Source organism: Propithecus coquereli, unplaced genomic scaffold (genome assembly GCF_000956105.1).
Source record: "Propithecus coquereli isolate 6110/MARCELLA unplaced genomic scaffold, Pcoq_1.0 Scaffold77, whole genome shotgun sequence".
Taxonomy (NCBI): Eukaryota; Metazoa; Chordata; class Mammalia; order Primates; family Indriidae; genus Propithecus; species Propithecus coquereli.
In genome coordinates this window covers 317,766-339,974 of record NW_012153840.1, presented here as the reverse complement: position 1 = coordinate 339,974, position 22,209 = coordinate 317,766, and positions in this window count along the sequence as shown.

The following is a 22,209-nucleotide window of genomic DNA, read 5'->3' as shown; positions in this document are numbered from 1 at the left end:
CCATGCTCAGAGCCTGCCTGTCCCCCTCCCCATCCCGCTCTGCAGAGCGGTAACCCAGACGCAGAGACGGTCGGAGGCTCACCCCGGGCCGTTTCACGCAGCGGGGCAGCGTCTGGGCTTCGGGGCGGCTGCGCGGAAGCAGGCGAGGCCTGTGGGTGGGAGTCAGGTCCTGGTGCTGTACCTGGCTCCTTAGCCTTTGAACTTTCTAAATGGAAAGGCCCTTGGAGATTGTCCATTGTAACTCACTTCTCCGACATTTGGGAAATCGAGGCCAGAGGGGGCAAGGATGTACAGTCGAGGGTGTAGATGTTGGAGCTGGACGGTCCTGCCTTTAAATCTCTACTGCATCACTTGCTGCATGGGTCACCTTGGGCAAGTGACTTCGTCTCCTGAGTCTCAGTTTCTTCCTCTGTAAAATGGGATGTGGTAGCCAGTTTCCAGGAGGGCCTTTGACGATTCTCATCTCCGGGTATTTACACCCTGTTTAATCTCCTCCCACACCGTGCCGGGGTCGGTCTGCGTGACCACAGAATTTGGCAGAGCTGGTGTTATTCCCTTTGGAGGCCAGGAGGCTCGTGATCAAAGGTGCCGTGGCTTCTGTCTTGGGGTCTCTCTCTCTGATCACTTGCTCTGAGCGAGGTCAGCTCCATGTCCTGAGACCCCCAGGCGGCCCGTGGAGAGGCGCACACGGCAAGGAACTGATGTCTCTGGCTGACAGCCAGTGAGGGGCTGAGCCTGCAATGACCGCGTGGACGAGCTTGGAAGCGCATCCTCTGGCCCCAGTCGAGCCTTGAGGTGAGACCACAGCCCCGCACCAGGAGAGACGAGAGCGCTCAGATTCCTGACCTCCGGAAGCTGCGTAAAATACTAAATGTTTGTTCTTTTAAGCTGGTAAGTTTTGGGGTAATTTACTATGTAATAGTGGATAAATAACACGTGGGGATACCTATCTTGTAGGTCTGTCGTGAGGATTAAATTCACATTAGCGCTTTGCACGGTACGTGACGCATGTTGAAGGCTGCGAGAAATGTCACAAAACGGTGGTGGCATAAATAGTGATGTCATCGACCGCCCAGGGTCATGTAGCCAGAGTGCGACAGGCGCCCGTGATTCCCAGCTGACTGGTTTTGACCATTTGTGTCCCCTAAGCCTTACTGACCTTGGTGGGCACCAAAGGCTCTGCCAGAAATGGAACAACAGGGTCAGAGAGTGGAGGGCAAGGAGGATGCGATGGTGACAGTGATTGTCCGTGGGCCTCTGGGACAGACGGGGAGCAGCTGCCGTGTGCTGGGGGGTGGAGGGCTGAGGTGCAGGATTGGGTTGCACGTGTGTGTGTGTGTGCATGCGTGTGTGTGCGTGCGTGGGGCGGGGTCACTTCTAAAGATGCTTCTAGTCCAAGATTGGCTGATTATCTGATCCAATGCTGGTTTCTGGGCCTGAGGAAGGCTCTGAAAAACCATGGCAACCAAGGGATAATTAAGGAGCAGGGATGGAGGAAGCCAGGAACCTGGTGTCCCCGAGGCCACATGCAGAGCAGCTCAGGAGGAAGGTCCACTGGGCTTTTCTTCCTGGCCATGTGGGCTTCCCTTGGGAGACAGAGATTGGGGAGGGTCTAAGAGGGGGATAAGCCCCTGGACCTCCAGCCCTCATATTCCAGGCAGCACAGGGCTCCCCAGGCCCAGGAAACGGCTCCTTTGGGGTCACCGGCTCCAAGGTCCCAGCCTTGTGCCCGGGAGGTTGTCCATGGTTCCCACCAGGTTCTCAGATGGGTCTGCAATATTGCTTATTGTAGAGACAAAGGAATGGAGGCCCAGAGAGGTTAAGGCACCTCCCCAAGCCACACAGCAGGCTGTGGCAGAGTCAGGGTGGGAACCCAGGCCTCCTCGCTCAGTGCTTACAGTGGTGGGCCGGCACGTGCTGGCTGGGAGGGCTCCTGTGCACGTGGCCCCTCTGGCTGGGAGATCTTCTGCTGGGACAGCTAGGTCACCCCTGCCCCCTGCCCAGATGGGGAGCCCTCTGCTCCCCTATCTTCTCCACTCTTGCCTTTCCTCAGGGAATAACTGGGGGAGCACAGAGTCTGCCAAGTTTGAAGCTGGCATTAACCCAGGTGCCTGGATGCCAGGCAGGTTGGAAATAAAACTGGTTAAGGGGTCCCCGGGGGGCTGGGCTTCTGGGAGCAGCTCAGCAATTGCTTCTCCTGGCTTCTGCCAGACCTTCTAGCCCAGTGATACTCCCTCTCTGTTCGAACCTGCCTGCCATGTGCTGGGAACATTTGGAAGAGAGTTTTCTGGCGGGTCCGGGGTGTGGAAATGGGTTACAGGGGACTCGGTTATGTGTTCCGTCACAACCATCCACTGAGGAAAGGGAACTGGTGTGTGTCTGCAGCACTGCTTGTGCCAGGGACGGAGTGAGGCCCCCACACAGCCTTCATTTCACTTCTCGCCACTCCTATGATACGGGAGTCCCATTTTATAGATGGGGAAACTGAGGTTTAGGAATTCTAGATGACTTGCCTAAGGCCACCCAGCTTTGGTGGCAGAGCTGAGATTTGAACCCGCTCTGTGTGAGTCCAAAGCCTGCCTTTTCCCACCCTATCTCCCTGTACACCACTATGTCCAGGTACCACTCTAGATGCTGGGGACCTGGAGGTAAATGAGCCGTGAGCCTTGCCCTCAAAGCACATATAGTTTAGAGAGTGCATCAGCTACTGCTGCCATGTTACTGCTTTGTAACAAGCATCCCCCATCTCAGTTGCTTACAACGACAAGTAATCGTTCTTCTTGCTCACAGGCAGTTGGGTCTGCTGGCGTGGCTCTGCTTTAGGCTGCAGATTGGATCCAGGTTGGCTTCACCTGTCTCTCATTTTCTTTGTACCAGTGGCTACTCAGGGCCTATTTTCATGGCTGGTCAGAAACATGTGATTTCTCCTAAGGGTTCATCTTGGAACTGGGGAATTGTCCTGCTGCTCACATTTTAAGGCAGTTACTTGGCCAGGCCCTACATCAGAGGGGTGGGGAAATTCACTTCCCCTCCTCTGGCGGGAGGTGCTGCAAAGTCATGCGGCAAAAGCAGGGGTGCGTAACTCTCAGACGGGTAGGCAGGAAGAATAGGGAGCAATAATCCAATTGCCCATGGTGGGGAATGCAGATTTGTGATACTACTATATTGCGTTTTATCAAATCTAAGAAACCATCAACTGCAAGACACGCTATTAATTTATGTACCACTAAGAAAGAAAAGTGGCTGCCAACTAAGATATGGCATGAGGCTTTCTTACCCATCGTATTTTTGTTTTATTTGTATTGAAAGAGCTGTCTGATGCTTAGGCATGGAAATGACAACAACAGGAACAGTTTGGACCAGGTTTGCTCCTGCAGAGAGGATGACGACTGTGTCACAACTGTCACTCTCCAAGGAGATGGTGAGATGCCATCGATTGTAAGATACGTTCTGATGTTAGAGATGTTAAAATGTGAAAACATGCGATAGAATCGATGAAATCTGTTATTCACCCCAGGTGACCGCTTGCGCTGGGCAGCACACTGTGCCAAAAGTTCTATGTGGATAAGCACATTGGTACCTCCGGACAACGCAAGAGGAAAATATTATTCTCCCTGTTTCAAAGATGCGTAGAGCAAGGCTCACAGTGATCAGTTGTCTTGCCCGAGACCCACAGTAATTAAGTAGAAGAGCAGGAATTTGAACCTAGGACTGTCTGACTTCAGAGAGAAGGTGGTTATGAGCCGAGGCTCTGAGACAAACTGTACCTTGACTTCCTCACCTGTAAAATGGGAACGAAAGAAGTAACTACTGCACGGGTTGTTGTGAATATTAGAGTTTTGGAAACAGTGTCAGGCACAGAGCACTCAAGACACGCTGATTCCTTTGTAGTACCAGAGATGTTTTGCCTTTCTGGAGCTAGTGCTAGCACATAAAAACTGCGACTAAACTGAGAGGAGTCCAGAAAACCAGGCCAGTGGCTTAGTGATTTGGGGGAGAACCATCGGAAATTTGATGCAAGGAAAGCAAAAGAACTCACAATTCATGTGTGCATTTATTTACTCAAAAACATTTGTTTACGTACTGTGTGCAGATAGTACCCAGTGACTGGATTTGAAACCAAAATTTTGGGGACTAAGTTGTAAACAATGAGGTATAATTTACCTACAATGAAACACACAGATTTTAAGTGCTCGGTTTGAAGAGTTTTCACAAATGCATACGCCTGTACACACCATCCCCATCCCAGTGAAGAATATTTCCATGACCCCAGAAGATCCCACTGTGCTCCCCACAGTAAGACACCCTCCACCCCACCCAGGCACTGGTTTTATTTCTGTGACTGTCGTTGACTTTGCCTGTTCTTGAACTTTGTATGAATGGAAATTTACAGATTGTGCTGCTTTTACTCAGCATAATTTCTGTAAGATTAATACATGCTGTTTCATGTGTCAGCAGTGCCTTCTTTTTCATTGCTAATATTTCACTGGCTCCAGTTATTCATTATTGCCTCCCAGCTCCAGAGTCACCCTTCTTGGTGGCTTGGTGAAAATGGATCTGGGCCCTTTAAATTTTCTCCCTGGCCAGCTGCAAGCGGGGCTTTGCCTCTAGAGGGCGCCGGGGAGCCCCTGCAGCAGGCACGTGCAGCGTCCTGGCCGCCGTGCACTTACAAGGCAGCTCCTGCAGCTCGTGCAGCTCCCCATGCCCGCCTCCCGCAGTGCACAGAGGACGTGCAGCACCCCCTTCTAGGCAGCTTTGTAGCGGGGTGCCTCTGGTGAGACACCTCCCGTGAGCAGCTTTTGTGGCACCCTAAAGGGCAGCTTTCTGGTAAGTTCTACAGTTGGATTTCTAGCAAGTTCCATGGGAGTGGCACCAGACCAACTTTTTTCCTATGCACTGAGCCACAGCCATGCTCTCTCAGCAAGATCTGAATGTCAGCCCCCACGGGTGGGTGTGGGGGCCCTTCTTGGAGGGGAGGGGCTCTACCTCAGCCATAGGGGAGGGGGGCTCTTTCTTGGGGGCCTTATCTTAGCCTTGGGTAAGAGCTCTTCCTGGGGGGTGTCTGTCTTAGCCTGGGGGGGTCTCTTCCTTGGGGGCTATATTTTAGCTCTGGGATGGGGGATCTGCGTCAGCCCTGACCCCTCCTTGGAGGTTCTCTCTCAGGGCTGGGGGGTGGGCTCTTCCTTGGGGGCTCTATCTCAGCTCTGAGTGAGGTCTCTGTCTCAGCCTGATGTGGGGGTCTCTTTTTGGGCTCTACCTGGGGCGAGGGGGCTCTGCCTTGGAGCTCTACTTCAGCCCTGGGAGGGCTCTTTTTCGGATAATTTTTTCATTGCCATGGGTAGGGGGAGGCTCTTTCTTGGGGCTCTACCACAGCCCTCTGGAGCTTTTCCTTGGGGACTTCATTTTAGCCTTAGGAGGGGACTCTTCCTTGGAGGGGGGTCTACCATAGCCCTCCAGGGCTCTTCCTGGGGGGTTTCTACCTGAGCCCTGGGGTTGGGGAGGACTCTTACAGCCTTAGGAGGTTTTCTTTAGGGCTCTTAGTCCTTGAATGGGGGGTTCTCCCTAGGGAGCTCTAACTCAGTCCTGGGGGGGGGGTCCTTTTTGGGGACATTATTTTACCTCTGATGGGGGACTCATCTTTAGGGATCCTACGAATGCCCTCAGGGGCTCTTTCTTGGGGACTCCATCTTAACCTTGGGGGGAGGGGGAGGATTTTCCTTGCGGGTTTTTCACAGTCCTGGGGCGGGGGATTCGTAGGGGCTTACCTCAGCCCTGGAGGAGGTCTCTTCCTTGGAGACTCTATCTCGGCTCTGTGGTTGTGGCTGCGCCTTATGGCATGATTCTTACATTAATTATAGTTTTCTTTATTCCTTATCAGTCAACCTCTTGTTAATCCAGTCCCCTATTATAAGTTAATAATTCTTCACGTGAAACTCTCCCTGTTAAAACCACTGTGTGGTTTCCTTTTCTTGACTGGACCCAAACCGATGCAGAATTGGTGTCAGGAGTGATACCTGGACAGGGACCCACAAAGGTGGTATTTGGGGATGTGTTTTCTGGTGACTTTGGACTCGAGCGTGGTGTGAGCTCCTTGCCGATGGGAGACGGGATGCCAGCGACCCGGGCATGTGGTAGCATTGCAGTTAATCAGGCTGTCGCCCGTGCTTGATTGAGCTGAGGTGCCAACTGAGGCATGTCCCTCGGAGCTGGAGGGATGCTGCACTCGACCGCAAGGCGGTTATGAGGCGGTGAGGTCTGCGGGGTAGGGTGGATCCTTCTGAGGGCTCTCGAGCACTTACAGAGAGAAAATGATAAGCTCAGGTCCATTAACTCTCACCTCGAGTCACGGTCTGAGAAGCAGAGAGCCTCCATGACAGCCCTTAAAGAAGCTCTTATTTCTTGCAGCCACAGAGCTGATAGTGCTGAAAGTCAAACGCAAAATTTAATTGTGCTGGTTGCTGAATTACGACAACAGTTGAATTCACATCTTGACAAATTAGGGCATTAATCGGGAAAGAATAGGGCCCTGAAACATGGAATGGGGACATCTGTTGGACCCAGATGAAACTGACAGGCTCCAGGTGGTGCTGAGTCTCCCTTATTGGTGGAAGCTCCCTGTGCTGAGGGTCTGATGAGACAACTTTCCTCTGCTGAAAACCCCTGTGGCAATCTCAGCGGGAGCAGATGCCTAGAAGGTCGATGGCTCTTCTCCTCCAGACCCTCCACGACCACCCGCTGCTGTCGCTAGAGCCCAGCTGGGGTCAAATCTCAGCACGTCCCACTGGGACCTAGCAGGGAACACCAAAAGAATTATAAGCCTGGTGACCCGTGTAGGCGTGGATTCTAAGGGTTCTAGACCCAGGGGGCAGAATATATCACTAGATTGGGCTGGATTCATTGACACGGGTACATTTATCAGAGGTTGTGCAGTGGGAGGTGGCTCTAACAGCTTACTTGTTGATTGACTGGACTCCACAGTGACCTGCAGCTAGTGGGCCGTGATGTCGTGATGTGGAGGAGGGAATCCGGTGGCTTGGGGAGACAGAAATGTTGGGCTGTTTGTGTCACGTGCAATCTGCTCCCATCCCACCCTGTGCCGCCAAGTGTGTTCCATAAGAAGGACCAGAAGACAGAGACATCAAAAAATGCGCTGGTGAGGGACACCTCCGTCCTTGTAATGCACTGTGGCGGCTGCTTGCCTTTGCAGGCCGGTGTGACCATAGAGGCTGCCTCCTTCGAGACGGGCTCCGTGATTTCAGAGGAGATAAGGGGATCCCAGAGCCGCAGAGACCAAGGGGCGGCACCTTGCTTTCGAGGACGAGGTGGGCACACGTGCTGTAAAGGGCAGCAGGCACGTACAGGTGTCAGGTGCCTTCATCCACGGGGTTGTTAGTGGTGGCTAATGGATCACAGTGTCCCCGGGAAGGGAGTAAATGGGTTGTCTACTAGGGTGCTGGGGAAGCTGTAGGTCCAGTAGCCAGAATCTGACTGGAGTCACCGCTGTAGACAGCTTGGCCTCTCATCCGGCTTCCAGACCCAAGTCAGTTCACAGACCCAGAAGCTCTTGGGTGGCCGGGTCCCCTTGAGGAAGGAGCCTCATCCCTGCCCTAAGTACTCACTGTAAATCTTCCTCCAGACCATCCTCGAACGGACCTGCGGCCATTTTCCAGAATGGTGGCACCCTGGGGAAAGGAAATGCCCAGGCAGTTCTGGGATTACTGGGTACTGGCTCTGCCAGACACTAGTTCCTGGGGACCTAAAATGCTATTCTGATCAAAGTGGGGCTTCACGGTGGTCGGGTGGTAGAAAGGGTCTTAGTCGTAGTCTGGCTCGCAAGGGTCCGTTGGCCCGCGCCCACCCTGAGTTATTTCCCCAGTTCCTGAATGAATAATCAGAACAAACATACTTAGCGACTAGCCATTTTCTTTTCTCTCCTTTCCATATTTATTTTACATGCACGTTTTTCGAAGTCAACTCTATAATTTAGTCTTTAGGTGACAGAATATTCCACGGAACTGTGATCTGAATTTGAGCAGTAATAAATATAGTCAGTGATGACTTATGGGCCTGTGAGTCTCCTTGTGTTGTGCAAAAAGTGAGAAGTTATCTTGTTGAGAATGATAGCTGTGTCGTCTTAGGTAGAAATACAGAGTTGTGTTGTTGTAGAGGAGTTCAGTTGTGTATAGAAACGTTCATGTGGAAGCTGAGTTCTCAAAGGGATGGACTTTGCTGATCATTCATTATTGCCTCTCAGTGCCAAATTCACCCTTCTTGGCTGCTTGGTGAAAATGGATCTGGGCCCTTTAAATTTTCTCCCTGGCCAGCTGCAAGCGGGGCTTTGCCTCTAGAGGGCGCCAGGGAGCCCCTGCAGCAGGCACGTGCAGCGTCCTGGCCGCCGTGCACTTACAAGGCAGCTCGTGCAGCTCGTGCAGCTCCCCGTGCCCGCCTCCTGCAGTGCAGAGGACGTGCAGCACCCCCTTCTAGGCAGCTTTGTAGCGGGGTGCCTCTGGTGAGACACCTCCCGTGAGCAGCTTTTGTGGCACCCTACAGGCAGCTTTCTGGTAAGTTCTACAGTTGGATTTCTAGCAAGTTCCATGGGAGTGGCACCAGACCAACTTTTTTCCTATGCACGGAGCCACAGCCATGCTCTCTCAGCAAGATCTGAATGTCAGCCCCCATGGGTGGGTGTGGGGGGTACTCCCTTGGGGGGGTTCCATCTCAGTTTGGGGGTGCTCTTCCTTGGGCATGCTCTCAGCCTAGGTGTGTGGGGGGGCTGGGCCTCAGCACTGCAGTGGAAACCTCTGTCTGGAGGGCTCTATGTCAGCTCCGGGGAGGGGGAGCCCTCCATACTCTGTCTAAGCACTGGGGGTTGGGGGGCTCTTCCTTGAGGGTCTCTCTCAGCCCTAGGGGCAGTGGTTGCCCCCGTATCTACTAAACCTACGTCCTTTCGAGTCCCCTTTACTTCCCTCTAGCCGATCCCTTGTTGATGCGATCTCCGGTTATAGTCAATAATCCCTGGTACGAAACTGTCCCTATTCAAATGACCGCGTGGCTTCTCCCAGATGGGACGCAGCGCGATACCCGTTGTACGATAGACCACAGTGTGTTTATCCCTTTCCATGTTGGTATTTCCGATTTGGGGCCCGTTAGGAGTAATCTGCTGTGCATATTCTCGAGTGCACAAGGCTTTTTGTGCGATACATTTTCATCTCTCCCGGATAAATACCTCGCGGGGGGTTCCTTTGTGGAGGCCAGGCCGGAGGGCTTTACCGTCGGCTGGAGGGCGCTCAGGAGCTGTTGGAAGTTTTGCGGGTCCGTTTTTTAATAATAGTGATGGGATTCCAGGTGGTCGTTAGAAGGATCGCTTGGCCGGCGTGAGTGGGAGGGGAGACGCCACCTTTCGGTTCCCCAGGTGAGGGTGGCAGCTCAGCCTGGTGCTCCGGGCGTGTGACTTGGCTCCATCCCCAATTCCCTGATCTGTGAAATGGGGGTTTCCACGGGCATGCGTAGGATCACTGGCAGGACTGAAGGGGAAGTGCGTGGGGACACCTGGCACGGGGCTGGCACGGAGCAGGTGTGTGGTGGTGGCAGCCAGTGTGACTGCCGTCACTAGTGTTTCAGCCAGAATGTCCCAGTTTCCCCAGCACTGGCCGTTATGTGGCCATAGGCCAAGCGCCCAGAGGGGTGCGAGAGAGTCTCGGTGCCCTGCCCAGGGGCGTCTCCGTACTCAGGAGGTGGGTCACGGCTGCCTGTTGTACAGTGCCGGGCGCTTTCCGATGCCTTCTTGTGGCTTCCCCCTGAGGGCTGGACCCTCAAGGTGGCCTTGGGGTCTGGGCTCTTTGCCCGGCCCCCTGACAGTCACCTCGGCTGGCACCCTGCCTGCCTAACCCCCCAGCTGCTGCACCCCAGGAAGTCAAGCGACCGTGATTAGTGAAATAAAATTTCCATCTGTCGAGGAATTTACGAGAGTTATTACTGGCTATAAAACCGGTCTGAGGAGAAGGATGGATCTGAGGGGTAAGTGCCTCCAATTACGTGCAGCAGTGACTTTTAAATAAGGCTGCACATGTCCTTACTGCAGGGAGCCGGTCCCTCTCCCCGTCTGGGCCCGGCGCTGCGATGGGTGCGTGACTGCACAGGGAGGAAGGAAGAGGAGCTGCCTCGTGTGAACTTGGGGGTCACTGCGGCGTTTGGGAAGATCCTGATGCAGAGCGGCCTGGCGGAGTGCTTGGCATGCTGCAGGGGCTTAATAAATGCATGTTTTTGCTTTACCTTCTTCCTTCTCTTCTTTCCCCGGGGACCGAGCCAGGTTGCTTACTGGACAGGAAGGCGGTCTCTCTGCACCATGCCTTGCTGGTGTGGACTCTCTGTGTGACCAGCCCACGTGACCTCACTGGGCCTCTATAGCTTCACCTTTAAAATGGGACAGTTAATTACCAAATGTCCATCCAGAGGAACACGGGGAGGAGAGATTGATGGGCATGTGGGCCCAGCCTTGTTCTGCTCTTAATACACGGCTTCGCTCTAATGTGCCCAGCATCTGGGGGTGGAGGCCACGTCATGGGTGGGAAGGTTTGGGGGGTCTGGGAGGCTCCTCTGAGGTCGCCTGGATCCCAGGGGCTCCTGCCTTCTTGAAGGAACATGGTGCTGTATTAGTCCAGCCCGTGACCTTGACCCTGCTGGAGATGACGGGAGCAAGACTGCACTTGGGGGCACACCAGCCCCCACCCCTCAGGCCATTTCAAACCACTGGCCCCTTTCAGCTGCACACCTGTGGCCAGGAGCCGTGGGGACTCAGACTTCCCTGGTCTCTGGCTCTGCGGGGGCCCTTGCTGTCAGCCAGGCGGTGTCAGCGTGACTGTGTGGCAGCGACTGTGCACCGTGTCTGGAGCGGAGGGGGCCGGGCTGCAGGAGGGGGCCCAGGGGCTGGTGTTTGGCGGGGTCTCGCGGGGAGCCGAGCCGCCTTGGTCTGGCTGTGGCCCGTGGGGGACGCCTTCTCCTCGGCACTTCCCGAGCCTGCATTCCCTGGGGACGGCCGACGGCCTGAGCCTTTGGGCCGGAGGCAGCTGTGGGGCGGTGTGGCCACCCGGGGACTCAGTTTTCCTCTGTGCTGGTGGGGTGGGGGCGCTGCCTTGCAGAGTCTGCGCAACGGTGAAACAGTGCGTGAGCGAGTGGGGACCCCGCCCCGGAACAGGTCCGGGACCCCTCGTTCGCCTGCGAGGGCCGGGCTAGGAGGAGGCTTGGGGAGGCGCGTGCCCTGCTGCGTCGAGTTGACTCTCCGTGGACGGAGCCTTTGGGGAGGGCAGGCTCTGGAGCCAGAGTGAGCGGGTCTCTGGAATTCTCCCCTCACCTCCTCACCTCTCCCGACTGGGGGACGAAAGAGCCTGAGGGGGCGCCTGTGGGTCCCCAGACACTGCGGGCTCTGGAATGACACAGGATTTCTGTCTTGGACGGGCATCCGTCGTGCTGGCAGCTTTGTTTCTACCTGGGCTCCGTGGTGTCCAAAGCCAGGCGGGCCGGGCAGGGGGAGTGCGTGGGGGCTCTGTCGACGCAGCTCCCGTGTGGTCCTGGGCTGGCCCCCGCCCCTCTGTGCAGACGTCGTGCTCACTGGTGTCCCCTGCTCCGTCCTCCCCATCCCTGCTTATGGCTGCATGATGACAACACAGCTAGTTTTGCAGACGAAGACACAGGCTCAGGCGTTTGGGCCGGGTGAGAGGGAGGGGACAGCCGGTCTCTGGCCTTGAAGCTTGGACTTCCTGCCAACATAACCCACTCGACGGTTACTTCCTGAACATGTGCTCCGTGCTGGGCGCTGTGCCTCGGGGGGAGATGCCAGGACACTGGAAGCCTGGTCCTCGCAGAGCCTCCGGCTGGTGGGGAGAGAGCAAGGCACCAGCGGTGCTGCCCCCACTGTGCAACCGAGTGGCAGCGCCCGGGGGCTGGGGCGGGGTGCCTTGGGCATGTGGTCTTCAGAAAGGCTCCCTGAGGAGGTGACATCCCTGGCCCCCTGCCGCGGGCATCAGGAGTCCCCAGGCTGGAGCCCAGCAGTGCTGCACTCTCTCTGTGCTTGCCTCCCGGGGCCCTTGCTCATTGCCAGTCACAGGACACGGGACCCCTGGCCCCTCTGTGCCCCTCCTGGTGCGCCTGCCTCCAGCCTGCGGGGAGATCTGAAATTTCTCTCCCGGAAGGATGAGCTGGAGGGCTGCAGATCTCTCTGCTGGTTCGAGAGCCTTTCTGAGAAGCCGCTTGCATTTTCCCTTCCTGTTTCGTTATCTAGAAGCCTCCAGAAGGGGGTTCCAGGACTGCCGGGTTTTTGCTGCTGCCTTAGCAGGGGAAGGATTAATGCAAAGTGTGCCCCCAGTTCCCCGCCTGCAGAAAAGAACGAGAGGATGGGGAGCTGGGAGCTGACGGGTTTGGCCAGTGCGCATGCCGGGTGTCCGCCCTCGGGAACCCCGGGTGGAGCGCTGTGCCTGACTAGCTAACGACAGGGTTGGTCTGAGCCTCAGTTTCCCGTTTGCTGAATGGGGTGGCAACCTCACAGGGTCGTCACCAGGGCTAAACGGGACAATGATTCATCCAGCACTGTCTGTCATGACAATTGCTGTCGTTGATAATGTGCCCTGGATCAACACAGCGGAGGCTGGGAACCAGCCATGCGCTGCGGAGCTGAGGGAGGCGCGGGAGGCTGGAGGCGGAGGCTGGAGGCGGAGCCCATGGGCACCGCCCGTGTAAGCAGGGCCTCTGGCCGCTGCCTCGGCCTGGCGGGCAGCTGTGGTCCAGGTCCTGGAGGCGGGACTGGCCCGCGCTTTGCTGCTGCGGGTGGGTCGGGTGGGGAACGGTGAGCCTGGAGGGGGCAGCCGAGTCACGCTGGCCTCGAGGGCCAGGCCCTGGAGCTCGGGGTCCCTGCCAGGTCGTGCGTCAGGGAAGGTTAGAGCAGGGCGGTAGCGAGGTCGGGCTTATTCCTTAACAGCTTTCATCCGACCGGCCCGGTGGTTTTTAACCAGCAGCAGTTTTGTCCCCCGGGGGCATCTGGTGAGGTCTGGAGGCATTTTGGGGACGGAGTGGGATAGAAGTTACTGGCATCTGGTGGGGGGGAGGCCAGCGATGCTGTCAGACGTCCTGCAGGACGGCTCTGCCCCGAGTGTCGGTGGCGCTGAGCTCCATGCCTGGCACGGAGTCGGCTCTCGGTAAAGGCCGGGTGAGTGAGGACCTGGGCGAGCCGGGGGCACCGATGTCACCTGCAGTCGGCCTGAAAATTGGAGTTTCCTTCTTTCTACCTCGATGTTCCCGCTGGCGCTCTGTTAGGTTTGGTCGGGAACGCTACGGGATTCCGACGGCAGCCTCCGCCCTTGGGTGCCCCTGGGGTGGGGGTGGGGGTGCTGGGACTGCAGGGGCCTGGGGTACGGGGCCCTGGGGCCCCCCCACACGCCTCCATCCTGGCACCTGGTCCGGGCTCCTCCTCCTCGTCTCGCCCTGTCACTGCGCAGATCCGCCAGCCACTTGGAGTGCAGCCCCGGTGTGGCCCAGGAGCTGGGGTTTTAATAGCTGAATATTTCTTTTAAAAAATTTCTACTTGTCCAGACACCCTTATTCCTCCAGCTCTGCCTGCCTGGCTCCCCGGGGAGCTCGTGCAGAGACTGATGCGTTCATAGGCCCGGCAGCTTCCCTCTTTCTGTCTCTCCACTCGGCTTCCTGTGAAGGGGGCCTCGGCCTCGGCCCGCTGTGCCGCTGCCTGGTGGCCCGAGGTGGCACTTCACGCGGAGCCCCCGTGTCCAGGCGGCAGGGGCTGGTGGACGCCGGATGTCAGAATCCGCCTCACCGAGAATTTCTCTGTGGTGCTGGTGGCGTGAGCCCTGGGCACTGAGGTGCCAGGCTCTGGTCCCTTCCAAGACATAGTCCCTTGCTTGTGACTGGTCTGGCCACCGCCCTGCTGTGACCGAAGTGGGCGGAGGCCTCCACAGCTGTCCCCAGGACAAATCTGCCCTCTTGACCCTGAGCCCTGGCCTCTGCCCACCTCTTCCTGTCTCTCTGGCTGTCTCCGACTGATGGAGCTAAATCCCTGGCGCAGCCCGGCCGGGCGTTTCGTCAGCACCTGGCGGGACTGTCTCACTCTGTCCTCACGGCGGCCTCATGTAATCACGGCTGTGCTGTTATCGCCCCCATTTCACAGATGGGGAGGCTGACGCCTGGAGGGGTCGCTTGCCCAAGGTCGTGCCTCTGGCGAGGGGGGGCACTGGGTCTGCAGCCGCGTCGATGCCCGCGGAACCTGCCCTACGGGGCTGTCTTCCTGGTCAGCGCTGGCAGGTCTCCCGCGACCCCCTCTTTAGTCAGATGAATCTGCCGGGTCAAAGGGCAGAACCGTCTTCAAAGGCAAGAACTTTCTGGCAGCAGACCAGCACGCCTCTCACTCGGGTGGGTTTTCTGGTGAGGGCGAAGCGCGTCCGCTCACTGGAGTGTTCAAGCAGTGGCCGACGGCCCCTGTCCAGGTGGGACAGACGGGACCCTTCTCAGGGGCGAGGGCTGGAAGGTCTCTGGGGGCCTTCGCTCCTGGGAATCCAGACCCCCAGGCCTGCGCCTCCAAGCCTTCGGGCGATGGAGTCAGCGCCCCCGTTCCCGGGATGAGCAGCTGCAGCTCGGAGCTGGCATTTCTGTGCCCAGCTGCCAGCTCGTCCTGCCTCCCACCTGCCTCAGGTGGCCGGCACAGAGAAGGCGGTCGGGTACAGAGAGAGAAGGTCACCTCACTGTGTCTTGCCTGGTGGCAGCGCCATGGGCCACTGGTGACCTGGGGGGACAGGAGTGGGCTTTGGTCGGTTGGGTGTTTCTCCGCCTGCTCTGTCGTGCATTTACGTATACTCCGCTGAGCTCTCCTGTGTGCCGGGTCCCCGAGGCCGAGGGAGGTGACTTCTACCCTCAATGGGCTCTTGGTGGCTTTGCCTGTGATTCCCAAGCCTCGGAATGAGGTCCTGGCCTTCCTCAGAGCCACGGACTCAGTCACCTGTGGTGGGGCCTGGGGGTCTCTATTTTGGCACAAGCTCCCCCGCCCCCAGGGGATCACAGCTGAGACCCTGTTTCAGGAACCAGGGACACGCAGTTCCCCGGGGACAACTATGTGGCGGCCGGGGGCTCCTGCCGGGGGAGGTGGGGGTGCTGTTGGATACGGAGTCTGTGGGGGACGGTGCCAACTGGAGGCGCTGGACGCTTCCATGCAGCGAGCCCGGGGCTCTGCCTTCCTCCCGCCCTGGTCCCCGAGGGGTGGCCTGGGGGAAGAGGAATACGCCGACTTGGCCGTCCAGGTCACACGCACCAGAGAGGACCCTCCGTGCGGGCAGGGCTTCTTACCTGCCTCAGTTCACTGCAGTATCCCGATGCCCAGGAGGTTGCCGGGCACGGAGGAGGGGCGCGAGCATTTGTTGAAGTTGACGGTAAGGCAGCGCGCTCACCCCTCCTTGCCTCCAAACCACAACCTCTTCCTGAGCTCTGACTGCCGTCCAGACCCTGCGCTACACGTTTTTCACATATTACCCTGTCAGATGCTCACAGCATCCCCATATGGAGTAGGGATGATAACTGTACCCATTTGACAGATGAGGAGACTGAGGCCCAGGGAAAGGAGATAGCACACCCAAGCCCCTCTCTGTGGCTGGCTCCTCAGCATCGTTTAGGTCTCAGCTCAGGTGTCCCCTCTCAAGAGAGGTCTGCCCCGAGCCTTGGCCCAATCTCACGCATGTCGTCCTGGTTACCACGCTCATAGCTCTCGCAGCTCAGCTGTCTGTGAAAGTCTCATCGGCTCGCTATTCACGATCTGTCTGCACTCCCCAGGAACGTGCGCTCTCTCAGCACCGCGTGCGGCTCACGGCAGGGCAGGGCTGGGCGATCTGACTCAGCATCTGTGTTCTCACCCACCAGGCTTCCCTGCTGCTTGGCTTGACAGGAGCCGTGAGTTCGTTAAAGCTGACACTGATGTCATATCCCTGGGTCCCAGGATGTGAGGCACAGGTTCCCCCGAGACCGCCCTCAACCCCCAGGGAGTTACATCCCACCCCAAGGTTTCGGATCAGCCAAAGTTCAGGCAGCCGGCCCTCCTGCGGGGTGATGACTGTAATTCCCCCGCGTAACCCACTGCTTGGGTGATACTGTGACTGAAGTGTAAGAGGCTATGACACTCCCAGCCCTTGTCACCAAGGCTTTGGAAGTGCTACCGACGCCTCCAAAGCGAGCTGGGGGCGTGGCAGCGTGCGGGGGCGGCCCGTCTGAACTCTGGCCGCTCTGCAGGTACAACAGTGACTAATGGGTGTGAGGCATCGGGTCACTGCCCTGGGCCCCGGGTTGCACGCACATCTCTGATCCAGTTTGGAACTGGCGCTTGGCCCTGACTGCGTCGGCAGAGCAGTCGTGCGTTCCCTGGCATTGCACAGCGTGTGAGCGGCAGGGCCCGCTCGAGCCTGCGTCTCCGGCTCCGGTGCCACACGCTCTCCCTCTGTGTCTGGCGTCCCTTTGGCGCAAACGACCCCTTAGAGAGGGCCTGCTGGTAATTCCGCACTGGGCTGGAGCTGGTAGCAGAATAGCAAAAACAACGGCAAAATTTGCAGCCTTGGGTGCTGACCTCACCGTCCCCATCACCTTGCATGTGTTAGTGCTTCTAATCCCCCCGTGGCCCGCAGGGGTGGGCGCTGTTATCATCCCCATTTTACAGATGAGGGAACCGACTCCAGAGGGGGCACGCTTACCCCAGGACAGGGAGCCACAGTGTGGTAGGGCTGGGATGGGGGCCCAAGCAGTCTCCCGAGGCCAGGCTTTTAACCCTCCTTCCACACACGAATTATCCAGAAAGCCAGCATTCCTGGAACGCCCTGTATTTTTTCCTTTGGGGTGTTCGTTTGTTCATTCATTCATTCAATCATAGTTTATTGGCTACCTATTATGTGCCAAGCATTGTTCTAGGTGGTGGGAATTCAGTTCTGGACAAAACAGACAAAGTTCCTGTCCCCACAGAGTTCCATTCTAGCTGGGGGAGACACACCATAAGCAGATGACTAATGGAGTTTCAGGGTGGGAGAGCTGTGGGGAGCAATGGGTGGTAAGGGGACAGAGTGATGGAGGAAAGGCCATGTGGCTAGAGTGGTGAGGGGCAGGTCAAACACATACCTGAGGGAAGCGAGAGGGGTGAGCTATGAGAGCATCATGGGGGAGATGTTCCGGGCAGAGGGCGCAGCGTGTGCAAAGGCCCTGTGGTAGGGCCTGCTTGAGGAGCAGTGAGGAGGGTGGTAGGAGGCGAGGTCAGGATGATGAGGGTGGGGAGATGCTGGTGTTGCTTGAGCAGAGCGATGATATGATCCGATTTCCGTGGCTGAGGACAGACTGGGGGCAGACAGCTGGAGGCAGGGGGAGCACTGTACAGGCGAGAGATAGATGGTGCTGGCAACTTGGTGTGTTCTGAGGAGCCTCTTCTTAGACATCACTCCTCTTCCTTTCCTCACCTGGCTGACGTCTTCGCGTCCTTCCCTCCTGGCGAGCCCTTCTCTGCACTCCCGGGGGTACGTTTGGCCCCATTTGTGCCACAGCTCCTGGGCACTGCTCTTTTGTGGCCGTCCTGTCCCATGGTCTCTTGGTGCAGAGTAAGCCCTTTGGTTTTTGGCTATTGAATGAAAGTCTGTGTTCGCTGTGCTTAGACACTACTTAGGCACTCAGTTTTTATCTTTAACACCTGCAGAAATACCTGCTTTATACGTAACCTGCTCCATGACGTCTCATTGCCACTTTTATTTATTTATTTCAAACAAGAGGCCGCACCCCTGCTCAGCTTCCCGACTCACTTAGATCCTGTCACTGCTGACACCGGAGGAAAGAAACTGTGCCACTCAGGCAGCTGGCAGCTGGGCTTTTCCAGAAAGCCCCGTCCCTGGCCTCCGGCTGTGCAGAGTCCCTCTGTGGGACTGGGTGTCGGTGGGTTCGGTCTGGGGGCACATGTGCGTGTGTATGTGACCTGGGGCTTAGAGAGTCAGCCGTGGTTCCTGTTTTGCAAACAACAGCCATGGGCCGACTTCGGTGGCAGAGGAATTACCAGAAAGAAGCTCTTGGGCCAGAAGTCAGCTGACTGGGAAAGTTCTTAGCCAAATGTGCTCAAAGGCCTCTGGGGACCACCCCCCCCAGGATGGGTGGCCCCAGCCAGCTGTTAAGAATCTTGCAGGACTGGAGTTCCATGTCCTGGGAGAGGGGACCTCATTGGTGGGGCTTTGGCCCTGGCGCAGCGGGGTGCAGGGCCTTGTGCTCAGCAGTCCTGCCAATATGGCATTGTGGGGAGTCTCACTCCTGGAAAGGAATTTGGGGGTGCTGATGTCAGAAGAAGAGGGGGCAGGTATGTGACTGCTACAAATACTTCACGATTCCTGAAAGTGTCACAGGTGTGAGCGGTGTGGTCTTTTAAGATGCCGAGGACAGAGGTATCATTAAATGGGATGCAGCAGAACAGGAGCAGAGTCCGCGGAGCGGGTTCAGAGTGGAGACGGCTTCCTGCTTGGGTCTGGGGGGCGGTGAGGACGCGCTGGTGTGGCTGGGCCTCTGGGGCCGGGTTGTCTGGAATAGGAGGGCGAGTTGCAGGGATGGAGTGAGCCAGGCTGACTGCGGGGGCGCAGGCCGGAGGCTGGCTTTGGTGGGGTGAAGGGGCAGCCCCTGGCTCGCTGGTGGGGAGCAGGGAGGGAGGCTGCCGGCTGCGGAGTTCAGCTTTGGGACGGTGCCTGTGTCGGGCTGGAGTCGAGCAACAGGGAGTGGAGGCGGATTCGAGGAGAGGTGCGATACACTGGAGCACCTGCTGTGCGCCGATGCTGTACTGAGTGCTTCGTTGTGGCCTGTCTAACCTCCACAGCAACCCCACCAGATAGGCGCTGCTGTTTCCCCCATTGTACAGATGACGAGATGGGCTCAGAGAGGTTAAGTGACTTTGGCATGGTCACACAGCAAACAAGTAGCAGAGAAAGGATTTGAACCCAGGCCTGGCCAACATTCTCTGTTGGTCTGTGTTACGGAATCACGGTCTATGACATCTAGGGGCAGCCACTGACCTGTCCCATGTGGTGTCCTGATTCTTTTTCCTCAGCCTTTTCTTCCCCGGGCTTCCTAGACCTCACTGAGCATGGCCGTGGGCTGGCAGGTGGCAGAGCGTCGGGGGTTGGAGAGGGTCTGGGGGGACTTTCTCCTTGTCCCTGCGGAGCTTTTCCTCCTCCCTCGCTTCCCCCTGCAAAGAGCTGGAACAAAGCTGGCAAAACTGGAGTCAGCAGAAAAACCTCATTTTTCACCCTAGACACGTTTGTAGCTGACAGATACTAACCTAGCTCCTAAACTTTCCTTCCAGAAAGGCCTGAGCTGAGTCCCGCCCTGGACGCTGGGTTACCAGCTCTGTCATGAATTCCCTGCCTCCTCTTAGGCAAGAGGTTTCTCCTCTGTAGGCCTCAATTTTCCCAGCGGCAAAATGGGGATGGTGGCACTCATGGTGGGGTGTCACACCGCACATGCCCGTAGAGGCCCTCCGGGAAGGACGAAGGTGGGACACGGGCTGGTGCAGGTGAGGAGAGGGGTCTTGGGGATTTGGGGCCTGGTGGGCACGTGCCCTGCTTGTGGGGTCAGCCCTAGCTCAGGGCCAGCCAGCCGTGGCTGTGTAGGGCTGCGAGGGCCAGACCTTTGGATTATTTTCACGAAAATCCAGAAATCCGAATTACGCTCCAAAGTATTTCAAATTTTAAATGTCAGCAACTTATTTGAAATTTTTGAAAAGACTATAGGCCAATAAAAATAGTTCCGTGGGCTGAAACTGGCCTGTGGGTCACCAGTTTACAGTGTCTGGACCGGATTCTTTGGGTTTCTTCCAACGGGATGAGCTATGGCTACATTTAATAGGCATATAAATAAAAACCAAATATTTGCCTTCTAGATCTATTGATTTGTATTATGTTTATTGATGAGGTCTGTGGTTTATAATGTGCGTCTAAGCTCAGAGTGAGTAACGGGGTGGAAGCCTCTTTGAGAAACTGTAATCACAGATTAGGGATCCGTGTGCCCATACCTCTCCCTCCAGATTACTTCCTCCTCCTAATGTCTATCTTTAATCCTTCCTGCTGCAGACTTAGCCTAGTCTAGTTCCTATGGCAACAGCGTATGCTGCCTTTTCCTCTTGTCATATATTCAGAGAGAGAAAAGCAGGGAGGGTAGCCTTGAGATCTCCATAACCCAAACAGCCGTCCCAGGGAACTCTCCTTTCTACCTCTGTGAAATCATGGGCAGGACAGGTTTATTTGAAGCCAGCAGACAGCCTGAGAGCAAGATTTATTTGCTCTCATAAATTTTTAGAGACCTCTGGCTAGAACTACCACCTTTATCACATTTGCTGCTAGTTTGGTCCCCAATCTGGAGGGTGTTAGTGGATTGATTTCTTTAGTATCCGGAGAGTAATGGTTTTATAGGCCCTTTTAATGGTAGACTTGGAAAAGACCTAAAAGAGACGATAGGGTTAGAAGAGGATCTAGAGGTCATAGTGGCCTATAAGCTGGTCATTCTCACCATGCACAGTGAAGGCAAAGTGGACGATAGGCAGGGGAGAGAAATGGCTCCACTGGGGTGTGGTGTGTGATTACAAGTGTCAGTCTTGGGCTCTTACCAGGAAGAATAGGAGAGTGGATAAGATATAAACACTGGCATCAAATGCTTGGGTTTGAATCTTGGCTCCACCACTGTGAGGCTGTGGGGTGTGGGCAATTTACTGAACATCTCTGAGCTTCTAAGAACTTCCCCGTCTGCAAAGTAAAGATTATAGCAGTTACTTCCTCATAGGCCACTGTAAGGATTAAGATGATACATGGGCCTGGCGCAGTGGCTCACACCTGTAATCCTAACGCTCTGGGGGCCCAGGTGGGAGGATCGCTTAAGCTCAGGAGTTCAAGACCAGCCTGAGCAAGAGGGAGACCCCGTCTCTATTGAAAGAAAAAAAAAAAAAAAGGTGACACATGTAAGCCACATAGAATAGGGGCTGGCAACCTTTTTCTGTAAAAGCCCAGATCACAAACATTCTCAGGCTTTGTGGGCCGTGTGGTTGCTGGCGAACTCTTCAGCTCAGCTGCTGTAACTTGAAAGCCGCCATAGACAGATGATATGTAAATGAATGGGCGTGGCTATGTGCCAATAAAACTTTATTTATAGGCAGTGAAATTTGAATTTCATATATTTTTCATGTGTCACGAAATAGTCTTCTTTTTCTGATTTTTTTTCCAACATTTAAAAATGCAAATGCCATTCTTGGCTGTCGGGCTGTATAAAAATAGGCAGTGAGCCAGATTTGGCCCACGGGCCATAGTTTGCTGACTCCTGATACCGAATGATGCCTGTTACCTGTTCATTAAATGCTAATCGCTGGGGTTACCTTCATCATTACTCTTTTCATCTGAGGAGGGGAGTTGAAGGCAGTCAGGTTTCGGCCCAGAAAGAGACCACCTGGGTGGAGGAGGGGCAAAATACCTGTTACCGCAGAGGGAAGATGGGACTTGTCCTGTGCTGTCCCAGGGGGGTGTCCTCCGGAGCCGATGGGCAGAATTGACAGGGAGGTGGATTTTTGGCTCTGAGCCCTCTAGCAGCTCGAGGCGCCTAAAGTTGGAACAGACCGCCTTGGGCGTCGTGAGCGCCTGTCACTGGGAGTGTTCCCACGGAGGCCAGATGCCCGTGACGGGCTTCAGCAGAGGAGCTTGCTCTGTGGCTGGACGAACGGCCACCAAGGTGCTGGCGTCCCCAGCTGGTTCTTGTAGCACCGGCCAGGGTAGCAGGAGGGGACGGTTTCCTATTCTTTCCTGTCCTTTTTCTTAATTCTCGGAGTACCTTGCCTCTCCCTGGCTCCTCAAACAGTCCAGCCATGTGTACAGGCCACATTCTCCCATTTAACAGGTGGGAGAGCCAAGGCCTGGGGAGAGAGGATGAGTTGGACACCTGGCCAGACCTGTTGGCTCAGGCAGGGCGGTGTGGCTTGGTAGAGACACACAGGCGATGGTTCGCCCTGGTTCACATCCCAGCTCTGCTGCTTCCTACCTTTGTGACTGTAGGTTAAAAAGTCACTTAACCTCTCTAAAGCCTCAGTTTTCCCATCTGTATAGCGGAGGTGTATTATCCCCTTGGCCGGGCGGTTGTAAGGGTGAAATGAGTTATTGCATGTGAAATGCCCAGTGTGGTGCCTGG